Genomic DNA, 17,243 nt, shown 5'->3' with positions numbered 1-17,243 from the left:
CTTCTTCTTCTTCTTCTTCTTCTTCTTCTTCTTCTTCTTCAAAGATGTAGTCATTTATTTGAGAGAGAGAGAGAGAGAAGAGGGGGAGGGAGAGAGAGAGAATCTCAAGTAGACTCTGCACTAAGTGTAGAGCCCAATGCGAGGTTCTATCTCATGACCCTGAGATCATGATCTGAGCTGACACTCAACCAACTGAGCCATTCAAATGCCGATAGATGAGCTTCTTATATCACTAAACTCTACCTCCACCCCCTGTTGTGACCAACTGTTTTATCTCCCCTGGTGTCACCACTCCCTGACCTGACCACTTTCCCATGCACTTAGGCTCTAGTCCTGTGCCAAACTGGTCTTCTCACACTGTTGGGGCTCCCACATTCCACTCCATGCCCCTTCCCTACTGTAGCCCAAACCCGTCTTCCCTGCCTCACTTGGATGCCTGCTTCCTCCAGTGAAGTGTGGACATCAGCACTGGGGAGCCCTTCTAAGTGGACTCTAACTTTGCTTGGGCTCTAACACCCTCCTCTAGGAGACACAACTACCCACATTCCGTATAGATGCCTACTTTGTTAGCCCTACTAAATGGCTTTAGAAAGAGGAAGAGATCTATGTTCTCCATCCCTCCATCATTCTTCTTTGCTCTTGGAGAGACTAACAGGCCTACCTGAAGGCCCATTATGTATGGTAGACCAAAGCGGGAACTTTTAATTTTTATTATATTTTATTTTCCATCAAGGGAAAGGATCTTTTCCATTTCTCCAGCCCTCAGGTATGGTCTCTTGGTTATGCAACTCATTAACAGAGTCCTTGCATGGTGACCTGGAAGTATGTGTGTAAAAGCATCTTGTAGATTAAGTGTTATCCAGTTGCTAAGGAGGTCTTGCTGTTATTTGATGGTGCTCACTGTCACATAATTCTGTCATGCATGAACTGTGTCTAATTTAGAAGATTTATACTGTAGCTTTATTTCCTCTAGTGCCAATAGTGTCTGGATTTATTTTTGTTTGGTTTCCACTGTTCTTGCAGCAAGACTCCCACATGAAATGCATTACTATCCAGGCAATCTAACAAAAAAGTAGGGTGTGTTGGTATTGCTGGGGAATAGATTTAGTTCTCACGAAGTTCTTTTCTTTTTTTAAAATATTTTATTTATTCATGATAAATGAATAGAAAGAGAGAGAGAGAGAGAGAGGCAGAGACACAGGCAGAGGGAGAAGCAGGCCTCATGCAGGGAGCCCGACGTGGGACTTGATCCCAGGACCCTAGGATCACACCCTGGGCTGAAGGCAGGTCCTCAACGGCTGAGCCACCCTGGGATCCCCAATGAAGTTCTTTTCTTTGAGAGCTGGCCTGTCTCAGAGGCACTGAATTATAAAATGTTAGAATTTTTGTGCTAGAAGGAAGTTCATCTCTTCCACCAGGTTTACCCGGTGTGGTAAACACCACAGGGGCTTACAGGATATGTTTAGTTCTCATCATAAGCATTGTCAAGTCTCTTCCTTTGGCACTCTCTTGTTTTGGAGAACAGAGAATGACAAAAATCTTAGCGTTGTGGAGCCTTTGTGCTAGCAGGGACTAGCCTATGGAGGCCTTTCCTTACCTAAAGCTGAAATCTGTTGGCTGCTGACCCTCCCATGGATCCTAATTCTATCACTTGAGGTCAAAATGCAGATACCTGCTGTGCTTCTGGTGCTTCAGTTTGCTGTCGGTATTTCATGCTCTCCTCATCCCAAGAACCACAAGTATACCAAGTGTCCTGCGTCCCCACATGAGTTAGGAGGAGTGAGGAGTCGGCAGGGGGGTGTCAAAAGTCTCAGACTCTAGGAAGACTCTTCTTGCAGTTGCCTCAGTATTTCTGGTGTTGGGATCGTTACTCTCAGGACCTGTTTCAAGGGGCAGAAGTAGGCTTCCTTGCATTTGTAAATTCTTGTTGTTTTGTTCTCTCCCTGTTAGGGGTGAAAGGTTCTTCTCTCCTCTTTTATCCTCTACCCGACATCCCTTCCTTTCCCGTGTGATGTGGGCTTTCGTTCCTCTTGCCCACTTCACTGTTTGTTCACGGGCCACTAGATGTACTTCCTTCTCTTAAAAATCCAACCCCTCCCCCCCGCCATCGGCACATAGTGAAGAACTGATACATATTGCCTAGGAAGATTGAGTAGCCTCATACTTCATAATTGTATACAGTTTCAATGGCCTATGGTTTTCTTATAACTTACCCTTTTTCTCTGTCGCATATTACCAGATTTTTTGGTTGGAATGTCTTACACAGAAGAACCACGTAGTATCTATGGAATTGCATTAGGAATTCACACTCACTTGCCCTGATATTCTTCCCAGGTTTTCATGTTGGCAACAGCCCATGTTCCCTGTGAAGTTATGTTCTAGTTTTTCCAAGTGCAAATACATATGAAGGTTTTTAAACTCTCACTATATAACAATGGCATGACTCCCTAGGAGAAAGTATAAGTTCATGGTAGTTGCACTTAAATTCTTCACAAAAGATTATTCCACATGGAGATGTGGAACACCTGCCTTGTAAATATTTCTGGGCAAAGTTCTATGGAGTTAGTGAGGTATGGTTGTTATAGAATAGGGTAGGTACTTAGCAATGAGAATTAATTCACTAGTGAATACATTAATAACTCTCTACATTTTGGAAAAGGCATTTAGGTGGTCTTCTTCTAATAGCTCCTTTCTTCTTTACTATCTAAATAAGAATCTATATATGCCTCTCAAAGTGTGTCTCCACTTATGTGAGAATTTGCATCTAGAGGATAGGTACAATCCAATTAAGTATGGACTTCTTTTGGTTATAAATAATATACTTTTAAAATTCATAGCTGAAAATAATTTAATCACTGGGTAGGGAGAAAATAAACCTTTTAAATGTGACATTAAAGGGCAGCCCCAGTGGCTCAGCAGTTTAGTGCCTGCCTTCAGCCCAGGGCATGATCCTGGAGACCCAGGATCAAGTCCCACATCGGGCTCCCTGCATGGACCCTGCTTCTCCCTCTGCTTGTGTCTCAGCCTCTCTCTCTCTGTGTCTCTCATGAATAAATAAATTAAAAATCTAAAAAAAATGTGACATTAAAGATTACACAATAGGAATACAGTTAGGAGCCTAGTATTGACTATCTGGCCAAAATCATAAAAGTAACACAAAATTTTCAGTATTCAGTGAATTGGCCTCTAGAGACTATCTCATCAAAGACCTTTGTTTTGTAGATGAGGAAACAGACTCAGAGGAGCTAGGTAACTATATTGGGTTGAGTAATCCCCTCAAAATTCACATCCAACGAGAACCTCAAAATGTAATCTTATTTGGAAATAGATGTAATTAGCTATGGTGAGGTCATGCTTGATTAGGGTGGGTCCTAAATGTAATAACTCATATCTTCATAAGATAAAGGAGAGCGAGATTCAGATATTCAGATATACAGATACACATAAGAGGGAGGGCCATGTGATGACACAGGCAAGGACTGGAGTGATATAACTCCAAGCCAAGGAATGGCAAAGGAATGCTGGCAACCACCAGAAGCTAGGAAGAGGCAAGGAAGGATCCTCCCCTTGAGCCTTCAAAGGGAGTATGGCTCAGCTGACATTGGTTTCAGACTTCTGGCTTCCATAACTGTCACAGAATACATTTCTGATATTTTAAGCCACTCAGTTTGTGGTAATTTGTTACAGCAGCCTTAGGAAACTAAGATAGTAACCTTCAGGAGTAGTGGTGCCTGAGGAATAAAGGTCCAGTGAATAAAGGCTCAGTCCACCTTGAGCAACTGTGCTCTTGTGTTCACTGCCTATATGTTGGGGGTACTTAGAGGTCTCCCTTTATTGACTTTATGTCTTCATTAGTTCTATACAGTTTGCTGCCCTTAGGGCTTCACTTCCTGGCTTCCCTCTCCTTTAAGTTGTTCTTACACAATTCTTACACAGGTTTTTGTATCTCTTATACTCTCAGAAGTTTGGCTCTCTTCTACTGCTATTCTGTGCTGCTGCTTCTCTTTTCCAGGTTGCTTTTACCTCTGGGCATAGACCCTTTCATAATGCTGCTCTCTTAAAAAAATAATATACAAGTAGGGCTGCCTGGGTGGTTCAGTTGGTTAAACATCCAACTCTTTTTTCTTTTTTTTTTTAAGATTTTATTTATTTATTCATGGAGACACACAGAGAGAGGAAGAGACATAGGCAGAGGGAGAAGCAAGCTCCCTGTGGGGAGCCTGATGTGGGACTGGATCTCAGGGCCCTGGGATCATGACATGAGCCAAAGGCAGATGCTCAGTTGCTGAGCCACCCAGCTGCCCAAAGCATCCAACTCTTGATCTCAGCTCAGGTCTTGATCTCAGGGTCATGCTAGGTGTGGAGCCTACTTAAAGAAAAAACCCACAAATATATACAAATATATTTACAAATCTGTACAAGTATAGTTTTCAGGCCATTTGATCCGCCATAGTACCTTTCCAATGATTCCTGGCCATTTCAATAGCTGACTAAATTGTTAGCATATTTTTTCCTTTATGGTACATGTAGACAAAAAGGTAAAGTTTTTACTTTCTTGATAAAGTCCTTTAATGCTCAAAAGCTTTATTTTTTATTTTTATTTTTTAAAAAGATTTTATTTATTTATTCATGTGAGACAGAGAGAGAAAGAGGCAGAGACACAGGCAGAAGGAGAAGCAAGCTCTCTGCAGGAGCGCGATGTGGGACTCGATCCCGGACCCCAGGATCATGCCCTGAGTCAAAGGCAGACACTCAACCACTGAGCCACCCAGGCGTCCCTGCACAAAAGTTTTAAATTTTGATGAAATGTGATTTATATTTTCCTTCTCTGATCATGCCTTTAGTGTCATATCTAAAAATCCCTTGCAAAAACCAGGGTTATAAAGGCTTACCCCTATGTTTTCTTCTAAGAATTTTATAGTTCTTAGCTCTTATATTGTGTTGTTGATCCATTTTGAGTAATTTAACCTACTTTATAATCATATGAAGTATGATTCAATTCAACCTTATTTTGAGTAATTTAACCTACTTTATAATCATATGAAGTAGGTATCCAAATTTATTGTTTTGCATTTGTATATCCAACTGTCTCAGCATCATTTGTTGAAGAGACTGTCCTTGCCCTATTGAATGGCCTTGGCATCCTTGTCAAAAGTCAATTGACTATAGATGTATAGGTTTATTTATGGACCCTCAATCCAACTACATTTGTCTTTGTGTCTATCCTTATGCTAGTACCATGCTATTTTGATTATTGTAGCAGTGTAGTTAAGTTTTAAAATTGTGACGTGTGGGTCCTCCAACTTTATTTTTCTTTTTGAAAACTCTTTAACTATTTGGGGCCTCTTGCAATTCCATATGAATTTGAAGATCAGCTTTTCCATTTCTGAAAAGAGAACTATTGGAATTTTCATAAGGTTGAATTGAATCTATAGATCACTTTGGGCAGTACTGACATCTTAATATTTTTCTTATTAACATTGCGTATTCCTTGAATATTTGATAGGATACTCTAGTAAAAACTCTCTGTGGGCCTATTGGTATTTTTTTGTTCATTGGTAGACTTCAAATTCTAACTTAGTTCCACTTATTTTTATTTATATTATGTCTTCTAGTCTATGAATATGGACTTAAGTTAGGTCTTCTTTAATTTCTTTTAATAATGCTTTATAGTTTTCAGTGTACTAGTCTTTTACCTCCTTAGTTAAACTTATTCCTGAGTATTTTATTCAAAAGTGAGATTATTAAAATATTTTAGGCATGCAAAGAAATATAATGAATACTTGTGTAATCACCACACAGCTTAAGAAGTGAAGTTTAACAAATACAATTAAAACTTTTCTCTATTGTCTTCCCTTGCTCAGAAGTAACTGCTCTCTTAAATTCAGTGTTTAAGATTTCCTTACATAGTGTGCTAGCCAGAATAATAGCCCCCCAAAGATACCCATATCGTAATCCTTAGAACCTGAGCATATGTTACCTTAAATGGCAAAAGAGTCTCTGTGGATGTGATTAAGTTAAAGACTTAAGATGATAAATTTATCCTTGAGTGTCTGGGTGGGCTCAGTATAATGACATAGGTCCTTGTAGGTAAAAGGGGGAGGCGGGACTTCTCATAAATACACCTCTTCAAGGGCTAGGTAGCCCCAGTGTCTAGTTTTTATGACCTAGAGATGTCTTCCAGGTCCTGAATGAGACACATATCTCCTTTACATGTAAATTACTGGGGATCTTCCTAGCATTTTGGGAGCTTGACCTAGAGGCCAAACTATAACCATTTGACCTTCTTACGGAAACAAGAGAAGTGTTACTACATTTTAGATCAGAGAAATTAACTAGACAAGTGGACAAATAGTTATAGATCTAATCCCCACGGTATATGGAAAGGAAACTTTGGAGGAAGTGAAGTTTCTGTGCTTCCAGAGGCTAGAGCCTTTTTTGAAGCACTGAAAAATTCAGGGAAGATTTGTTTCCTCAGATTGATTTATTAACAATTAAGATATTTGATATAATTTTTCATTGTGATTGTGGATCTGTCAATTTCTCCTTGTATCTTTGTGGCTGTGTTATTGGAGGCTTACGCATTTAAAATTATTATAAATCTTTAGAGAATTGTTTGAATTGTTTTCTTTATTTGTAATGTAGTAACCCTCTTTATCAGATAAGCTTTAAAAATCCTCCTGAAATAGGGATGCCTGGGTGGCTTAGTGGTTTAGTACCTGCCTTTGGCCCAGGGCATGATCCTGGTGTCCCAGAATCAAGTCCTGCAGCAGGCTCCCTGTGTGGACCCTGCTCCTCCCTCTGCCTATGTCTCTGCCTCTCTCTCTCTCTCTCTGTGTCTCTCATAAATAAATAAATAAAATCTTTAAAAAAATCCTCCTGAAATCGATCCAACAAGAGATGGTTGAGCATCAGCCTTCGGCTCAGGTCATGATCTCAGGGGCCCAGGATCAACTCCCTGCAGTGAGCCTGCTTCTCTCTCTGCCTGTGTGTCTGCCTCTCTCTGTGTCTCTATGAATAAATAAATAAAAGCTTTTAAAAAATTGTAAATATCCATGTACTCAACACTGAAGGATGTCAACATATAAAGTAAGTATTAACAGACATAAAGAAGGAAATTGATAGTAACACAATAATAGTAGGGAGGGGACTTTAACGTCCTACTTACTTTTTTTTTTTTTTGAAGCAAATAAACTTTTTTATTTCCACAACACAACCCCTCTTCCCTTTTCCCCAGGAACATAAATTGACCTCTACCATCAAAGTAGAGGACAAAAGCTGACAAGTGACAGAAGGCAAAGGGTTACTAGAAAAATATATTATACCCAAGGCTCTTCTGGGGATCCAAACCCCTGTCCCCAGGCTCCTGGTCAGGGCTCACCAAATGGAGAGAACTAAAGACATGAGGCTGAAAACTGACACAAGGAACTCCACTGAACAAAGGGGAAAGGAGCCTGGCAGTGAAAAAGACCTAAAGGAGTTGGGTGGGGTGAGCTTTATTCCTAGTTTGAGTGCTGGAAAAAAAGGAAGGGGGAGAAAATAATTTATTGGGTGTTACAATGGTATCTAGTTGGATAGATAGCCTAGAAATAAAATAAATAAGAAAACAGGGTCTTTGAATGACATGTTAGACTAGATGGACTTAGCAGATAAATACAGAACATCCAATCAAAACAACAGAAGCACATTGTTTTCAAGTGCCCATAGAACATTCTCCAGGATATATCACATATTAGGCCCCAAAATAAGTCTCAATAAATTTTAGAAGATTGAAATCATGTCATGCATCTTTTTTAACATAGTGGTATAAAACTAGAAATTATTTACAAGAAAAAAGTTGGAAAACACATAAACACACAGAGAGTAAGCAACATGCTACTAAAAAATTATTGGGTCACTAAAGAAATAAAAGAGGAAATAAAAAAATACAAGAAAACACATGAAAATGAAAACACAATGGTCCAAAATCTTTGGGATGTGGCAAAAGCACTTCTAAGAGGGAAATTTATAGGTATATACAAGAAAAATCTCAAACAATCCAATCCTATACCTAAAGGAAATAGACAAAGAAGTACAAACAAAGCTCAAAGTTAGCGAAAGGAAAGAAATAATAAAGATCAGAGCAGAAATAAATAAAAGAGACTTAAAAAATGGAAAAGAATGACACCAAGAACTCATTCTTTGAAAAGACAACAAATTTGACAAAATGTTAGCCAGACTCGTCAAGGAAAGAAAAGGACTGAAATAAATAAAATCAGAAATGGATGAAAAGTAATAACTGCAAGTATGAGATACAAAAGTTTAAAAGAGGGTCCACTTCTGGATTCTCTATTCTGTTCCATTGATCTATGTGTCTGTTTTTGTGCCAGTACCACACTGTCTTGATGACCACAGCTTTGTAGTACAACCTGAAATCTGGCATTGTGATGCCCCCAGATATGGTTTTCTTTTTTAAAATTCCCCTGGCTATTCGGGGTCTTTTCTGATTCCACACAAATCTTAAAATAATTTGTTCTAACTCCCTGAAGAAAGTCCATGGTATTTTGATAGGGATTGTATTAAATGTGTAAATTGCCCTGGGTAACATTGACATTTTCACAATATTAATTCTGCCAATCCATGAGCATGGAATATTTTTCCATCTCTTTGTGTCTTCCTCAATTTCTTTCAGAAGTGTTCTATAGTTTTTAGGGTATAGGTCTTTTACCTCTTTGGTTAGGTTTATTCCTAGGTATCTTATGCTTTTGGGTGCAATTGTAAATGGGATTGACTCCTGAATTTCTCTTTCTTCAGTCTCATTGTATAGAAATGCCACTGACTTCTGGACATTGATTTTGTATCCTGCCACGCTGCCAAATTGCTGTATGAGTTCTAGCAATCTTGGGGTGGAGGCTTTTGGGTTTTCTATGTAGAGTATCATGTCATTGGCGAAGAGGGAGAGTTTGACTTCTTCTTTGCCAATTTGAATGCCTTTAATGTCTTTTTGTTGTCTGATTGCTGAGGCTAGGACTTGCAGTACTACGTTGAATAGCAGTGGTGAGAGTGGACATCCCTGTCTTGTTCCTGATCTTAGGGGAAAGGCTCCCAGTGCTTCCCCATTGAGAATGATATTTGCTGTGGGCTTTTCGTAGATGGCTTTTGAGATGTTGAGGAATGTTCCCTCTATCCCTACACTCTGAAGAGTTTTGATCAGGAATGGATGCTGTATTTTGTCAAATGCTTTCTCTGCATCTAATGAGAGGATCATATGGTTCTTGGTTTTTCTCCTGCTGATATGATGAATCACATTGATTGTTTTACGAGTGTTGAACCAGCCTTGTGTCCCGGGAATAAATCCCACTTGGTCATGGTGAATAATTTTATTAATGTGTTGTTGGATCCTATTGGCTAGTATCTTGTTGAGAATTTTTGCATCCATGTTCATCAGGGATATTGGTCAGTAATTCTCCTTTTTGGTGAGGTCTTTGTCTGGTTTTGGAATTAAGGTGATGCTGGCCTCCCTGGAAGACATCTCTTCAATAAATGGTGCTGGGAAAATTGGACATCCACATGCAGAAGAATGAAACTAGACCACTTTCTTGCACCATACACAGAGATAAACTCAAAATGGATGAAAGATCTAAATGTGAGACAAGATTCCATCAAAATCCTAGAGGAGAACACAGGCAACACCCTTTTTGAACTCGGCCACAGTAACTTCTTACAAGATACATCCACAAAGGCAAAAGAAACAAAAGCAAAAATGAACTATTGGGACTTCATCAAGATAAGAAGCTTTTGCACAGCAAAGGATACAGTCAACAAAACTAAAAGACAACCTACAGAATGGGAGCAGATATTTGCAAATGACATGTCAGATAAAGGGCTAGTTTCCAAGATCTATAAAGAACTTATTAAACTCAACACCAAAGAAACAAACAATCCAATCATAAAATGGGCAAAAGACATGAAGAGAAATCTCACAGAGGAAGACATAGACATGGCCAACATGCACATGAGAAAATGCTCCGCATCACCTGCCATCAGGGAAATACAAATCAAAACCACAATGAGATCCCACCTCATGCCAGTGAGAATGGGGAAAATTAACAAGGTAGGAAACCACAAATGTTGGAGAGAATGCGGAGAAAAGGGAACCCTCTTACACTGTTGGTGGGAATGTGAAATGGTGCAGCCACTCTGGAAAACTGTGTGGAGGTTCCTCAAAGAGTTAAAAATGGACCTGCCCTATGACCAAGCAATTGCACTGTTGGGGATTTACCCCAAAGATACAGATGCAATGAAACGCCAGGACACCTGCACCCTGATGTTTCTAGCAGCAATGTCCACAGTAGCCAAACTGTGGAAGGAGCCTCGGTGTCCATCGAAAGATGAATGGATAAAGAAGATGTGGTTTATGTATACAATGGAATATTACTCAGCCATTAGAAATGACAAATACCCACCATTTGCTTCAACGTGGATGGAACTGGAGGGTATTATGCTGAATGAAATAAGTCAATCAGAGAAGGACAAACATTATATGTTCTCATTCATTTGAGGAATATAAATAATAGTGAAAGGGAATAGAAGGGAAGGGAGAAGAAATGGGTAGGAAATATCAGAAAGGGAGACAAAACATAAAGACTCCTAACTCTGGGAAACGAACTGGGGGTGGTGGAAGGGGAGGGTGGGGGTGGGGGTGACGGGCACTGAGGGGGGCACTTGACGGGATGAGCACTGGATGTTATTCTGTATGTTGGCAAATTGAACACCAATAAAAAATAAATTTATTATTAAAAAAAAGTTTAAAAGACTACAAGAAAAATTATATGCCAAAAAATTATACAACCTAGAAGAAATGGATAAATTTCTAGATATGTATAAGCTTCCAAAAATGAATTAGGAAGAAATAAAAAATCCGAACAGACCAATTTCTGGTAACAAAATTGAATCAGTAATCAAAAAGCTCCCCCAAAACAAAAGTCCAGGACCAGACGGCTTTACAGGTGAAGTCTACTAAACATTTAATAGTTTAATATTCTCAAACTATTCCAAAAATAGAAGGGGAAGGAAAGCTTCTAAATATATTCCACAAGGTGAGCATTATCCTGACAGCAAAGCCAAAGGAAATAAAAAAGAAGTAAACTACGGACCAACATCCCTAATGAACATGGGTCCAAAAAAACCCCTCAGTAATATATTAGCAAACCAAATTCAACAATACATTAAAAGGATATTCAACATGACCAAATAGGATTCATCCTGGGAATACAAGGATTAATATTTGTAAATCAATGAATGTGTACACCACATCAGTAAAACTAAGGATAAAGTCATCTGATCATCTTAATAGATGTAGAAAAAGTATTTGACAAAATTCAACATCCATTCATGATAAAAATTCTCAACAAAGTGAGTTTAGAAGGACCATACCTTAACATAACAAAGGCCATATATGGCAAACTCACAACTAACATTGTACTTAGTGGTGAAAAACTGAGAACTTTTTTTTCTAGGTTTAGGAATAAGACAAGGATGTCCACTTTCACCAGTTTTATTCAACACAGTATTGGAAATCCTAGTTGTAGCAATCAGATAAGAAAAAGAAATAAAAGGCATCCAAATTGTTAAGGAAAAAGTTTAACTGTCAGTATCTGCAGGTGACATGATACTATGCATAGAAAACCCTAAAGACTGCCAAAAATCTATTAGAAGTAGTAAATGAATAAGTTGCAGGTTATAAAGTTAATATACAGAAATCTGTTACTATTTATTTATTTATTTACCATGCAGGTGGGTGGGGGCCAGAGGGAGAGGGAGAGAATCTTGAGCACACTCCATGTGGAGCATGGAGCCCAATGCAGGGCTTGATTCCACAACCCTGAGATCATGACCTGAGCCAAAATCAATAGTCGGATGCTCAACTGATTGAGCCACCCAGGCAGAAATCTATTGCATTTCTATATATTGATAACAAAGTAGCAGAAAGAAAAATTAAATGAACAATTCCACTTACAGTTGTACCAAAAAGACCATAATACCCAGGGATAAATTAACCAAAGAAGTGAAAGACCTGATTTCAAAAATTATAAAACATTGATGAAAGAAATTGAAGATGACACAAACAAATGAAAAGACATACTGTGCTCATTAATTAGAAGAATTAATATTGTTAAGGTATCTACAGTAGAGCTTCAATGCAATCTGTATCAAAACACTAATAGTATTTTTCACAAAACTAAAGTGAATAATCCTAAAATTTGTGTGGGACTACCAAAGACCCCAAATAGACAAAGCAATCTTAAGAAAGAAGAACAAAGCTGGAAGTATCACAATCCCAGATTTCAAGGTATATTACAAAACTATAATAATCAAAACAGTATGGTACTGGCACTAAAACACATAGACCAACAGAACTTAATAGAAAGCCTGGAAATAAACCCATGCTTTATATAGTCAATTAATCTACAACAAAGGAAGCAAGAATGTATAATAGAGTAAAAACAGTCTCTTCAATAAATGGTGCTGGGAAAATTTGACAGCCACACACAAAATAATGAAACTGAATTACCTTCTTATACCATACACAAAAATAAATTCAAAATAAATTAAAGACCTACCTGTGAGACCCAAAACCATAAAACTCCTAGAAAAAATAAAGGCAGTTATTTCTTAAACATCAGTCTTGGGATCCTTGGATGGCTCAGTGGTTTAGCGCCTGCCTTTGGCCAAGGAGTGATCCTGGAGTCCTGGGGTCAAGTCCCACATCAGACTCCTGCATGGAGCCTGCTTCTCCCTCTGCCTGTGTCTCTGTCTCTCTCACTCTCTCTGTGTTTCTCATAAATAGATAAATAAAATCTTAAAACAAAAACCCAAAACATCAGTCTTAGCAGCATATTTATGGATATGTCTCCTCACAAGGAGACAAAAGCAAAAATAAACTTCTGGAACTACACTAAAATAAAAAGCTTTTGCACAGAAAAAGGAAACCATCAATAAAATGACAAGTCAATTTACTGAATGGGAGAAGTTATTTGCAAATGATATAAGGGGGATAGTAACCAGTAAGGGGTTAATTTCCAAAATACATAAAGAACTTATACAGCTCAACACCAAAAAATCAAGTAATCCAGTTTAAAAATGGGCAGAGGACATGGACAGACATTTTTTCCAAAGAAGATTCATGAAAGGATGCTCAACATCACTAATCACTAGGGAAATACAAATCAGAACCACAATGAGATATTACCTCTTTACAGTTAGAATGGCTAAAATAAAAAAGACAAGAAATAACAACCATTGGCAAGGATGTGGAGAAAAAGGAACCCACTGTTGGTGGGAATGTAATTTGGTGCAGCCACTGTGGAAGACCATATGAAGGTTCTGCAAAGAATTAAAAATAGAAAAATGATCCAGTAATTTCACTACTGGGGGATGCCTGAGTGGCTCGGTGGTCGAGTATTTGCCCTCTGCTCATGGCATGATCCTGGAGTCCTGGGATCGAGTCCCACATTGGGCTCTCTGCATGGAGCCTGCTTCTCCCTCTGCTATGTCTCCCTCTACTATGTCTCTGCCTCTCTCTCTCTCTCTCTCTCTGTCTCTCATGAATAAATAAATAAATAAATAAATAAATAAATAAATAAAATCTTTGAAAAAAAATTTCACTTCTGGGTATTTACCAACGAAAACACTAATTCAAAAAGATATATGAACCCGTGTGTTTATTGCAGGATTATTTACAACAGCCAAGATATGGAAGCAACCTAAGTGTCCACTGATAGTTGAATGGATAAAGAAGATGTGGTATACATAAACAATGAAATAATACTCAGCCATAAAAAAAAGAATGAGATCTTGCCATGTGGGAAACATGGATTGACCTAGAAGGTATTATGCTAAATGAAAGAAGTCAGACAAAGACAAATACCATATAATTTCACCTAAATGGAGAAACAAAACAAAACAAAACACCACAAAAAGCAGAAACTCACTCATAAATACATAAAAATGATGGTTGACAGAGAGGAGGGCATGGGGGGATGGGCAAAATGGGTGAAGGGGAATGGGATGTATTGGCTTGTAGTTACGGAATGAATAAACCAAGGGAGTAAAAGGCACAGCATAGGGAATACAGTTATATTGTAATAACAATGCATGGTGATAGATGGTACCTACACCTGTGGTAAGCATAGCATTGTATACAGAGTTAATTTTTTTTTTTTAAAGAGACATAAACAGAGGGAGAAGCAGGCTCCCTGCAGTGGGGCTGATATGGGACTCCATCCCAGGACCCCGGGATCACGACCTGAGCCAAAGGCAGATGCCCAACCACTGAGCCACTCAGGTGCCTCTATAGAGTTGTTAAATCCCTGTATTGTACACCTGAAACTAATGTAACATTGTGTGTTAACTATATTTCAATTAAAAAAATAAATTAAAGGCATCTGGATTAGTCAGTTAAGTACCTGCCTTTAGCCCAGAGTCCTGGGATTGAGCCCCACATCAGGCTTCCTGCTTAGCAGGGAGTCTGCTTCTTCTCGATGTTCTTGTGCTCTCCCCCCTCCCTCTCCTTCTCAAATAAAAGGGTAAAATCTTAAAAAAAAATAATTAATTAAAAAATAGACCTGAATTCCTGCTCTATCACACCTGTCTACATGTCATAGAGAGGGGTTCGTATAGTCTTTCATCCTTAATTTTCTCCTCATTACAATGGGAATAAATATTATCTAAAGTGAAAAAGAATCCATCTAAACACAATACTGAACATGAGGAACATAAATGAAAGGGAAGTTGATTTAATAATCAGAGAGAAAAGCATTAAAGCAAAAACATTATTAGGGATAATCTTTGTTTTCTAACCAGTGAATTTTGTTAAATTTATTGTTACTAGATATACCTGGATTCATAATCCTCTTCTAACTTTACACTATTTATCCTCTTTTTTACATGTTTCTTTTCTCCTTTCCTGCCTTTATTTATTGAATTTTAAAATTTGCTTTTTCCCATTTTTATGCTTTAGAGGATATGTGTTCTATTTCTACAATTTCAGTGCTTTCTCTTAAATATTTTTAACGTATGAATTTATGTCAAAATTATTACCTATACATTCTTCCTCATGATTACTGGAATTTAAAACACTTTAATTGATTACTCTCTCCAGTCTTCGAATATTAGTACTATCTAGGATTTTTACCCCAGCTTGTTTCCGTATCCCCCACTAATCATATGTTTTTTAAGGTTAATGTCTTTACCCCTCTACTTAATTAATTTCTTTGCCCATCGTTACTGTTTCCATCTCACTCTTTCTGATTCCAACGTCCTGTGGAAGCTCTTTTGTGAAGGGTCTATTGCAGATAAACTCTTAATCTCTGTCTCAGAGTGCCTTTCCTTAACACTCATCCTTGAGTTGTTATTTATTTGCATGTGGTGTCTGAGGCTGAGAAGTATTTTCTGCTGACTTCTGGTTTTTGTGAAGTGGCATTCTTTCCAGATAATCTGGTTGAATTTAAGGCTGTCCTTTTCTTTTGGCCTTTTGCAATTTTACTACAATGCCATTGTATCTTTTGATTTTCCTGTTTGGGATTTCTTTTGCTTCTTGAGCAGGAGAATTGTTGCTTCTCATTTTCATCTGTTTTATTTTTTAATTTGTTTATATTCCATTCTCTCCATTATTTCCCTCTGGAAATTCTACGAAGATATATATAGAATGTTGGGCCTTTTTGTGGTATGTAATGCCTCTTAATCCCTTTTATATTATTTTATATCAGCTGAGTTTCACCTGTTATTTAACTCATCCATTGAGTTTTTAATTTCAATCATTATATTTTTAATTCCCATGAATTTTATTTGGTTCCTTTATCAATCTGTCCAGTCCTTTTGTGACAACAGCTTTTCTCAAGAATTTATTTTTCTAAGCCTTTTATCATCTTAATGTTTTCATAATCACTTTCTGACAATTTGATTAAAGAAGCTATTCATTTTTTTTCTGTTGTGGCTCTTGGATTTTTTTCCCTCATGTGTTTTGTAATTTTTATTGAAAGCTCATTTTGGGAGGAGGGATTAATCTGTAGGAATCCTATAAGGCAGGGTTTGAGGATGTGTCTCTTTAGAGAGATGGTATTTATTTCAGTCAAATCTCCTAGAGTTACCACTAGGTTATTGGAAGCTCTTTGCACGTTAATATAAAATCCAGTTACAAATGTAATAAATTAAAATTTACCCCACAAATAATTAAAATTCAAATTCCAATCCACGTGATAGTGTTTGGTTATAAATTGAGAATATTTTTTTTTGTCCCAGGCTAAGTACCTTAGTTTTTTCCTCACCAATAGGTAGTAGTTGTGGTTTTAACCTCTCTGTTTAATGATCCAGGAGTTCTCTATTTCCCCCTTTCAAATTCTGTTTCTCTTTCTCTCTCTGATGCAGTTAGGACTTTTAGCTTTACACAGCCTGTAACTTATTCTGTCCTTCCATGGCCAGTGAAATATGAATCTGTTTGTCATGAAAAGCAGCAGCCATCCCCACTGTGCCCTTATCCAGAGCAACTATAGCATGAACACCTTACTATGAGTCTGGATTTACAAAGATTGTGGGCCTGGATATTTTCCTTACTTTCTTAAAAACTCAGGTACATTTTTATAAAAAAGTTTGTTTTAGAGAGTAGAAAAGTAGTCGTCAGGGCCTGTGGGGTAGGGAAAATAGGGAGAGGCTGGGAGAAAGGGTACAAACTTTCAGTTATACAATGTATAAGATCTGAGGATCTGATGTAAAACATGGTGATTATAGTTGATAATACTGTGCTGTATAATTGAAATTTGCTAAGAGAGTAGAACTTAAATGTTCTTGCCAAAAATAAAAAAGATAAATATGTGAGGTGATGGACGTATTAACACATTAATTAACCTTATTTAGCATTAATTAATTAGCTCTAATTAATGCCAATTAATGTGGATCCTTTCACTATCTATATGTACATCAAATAACTACAGTGTACACTTTAAATATCTTTTTAATTTTTTAATTTTTATTTTTTAAAAAAGATTTCATTTATTTGAGAGAGAGAGAGCACAAGCAGGCAGAGGAGAAACTGACTCCACACTGAGCATGGAGCCTGATATGGGACTTGATCCCAAGACTCTGGGATCATGACCTGAGCTGAAACCAAGAGTCAGACACTTAACTGACTGAGCCATCCAGGTGCCTAAATATCTTGAATTTTATATGTCAATTACAGCTCAATAAAGCTGACATTTAAAAATTTT

At 37.8% G+C, this 17,243-nt stretch overlaps 1 protein-coding gene across 2 annotated transcripts in view; it reads left to right on the top strand.

Moving 5' to 3' along the window:
* The window catches only part of FBXL13 (F-box and leucine rich repeat protein 13), a 200,828-nt gene that overhangs the window by 54,181 nt on the left and 129,404 nt on the right, over positions 1 to 17,243 (top strand). The window lies entirely within an intron of this gene.

Source organism: Vulpes vulpes, chromosome 5 (genome assembly GCF_048418805.1).
Source record: "Vulpes vulpes isolate BD-2025 chromosome 5, VulVul3, whole genome shotgun sequence".
NCBI lineage: Eukaryota > Metazoa > Chordata > Mammalia > Carnivora > Canidae > Vulpes > Vulpes vulpes.
The sequence above is the reverse complement of the archived record's forward strand: the minus strand, read 5'-3'. Positions and strand labels throughout refer to the sequence as shown.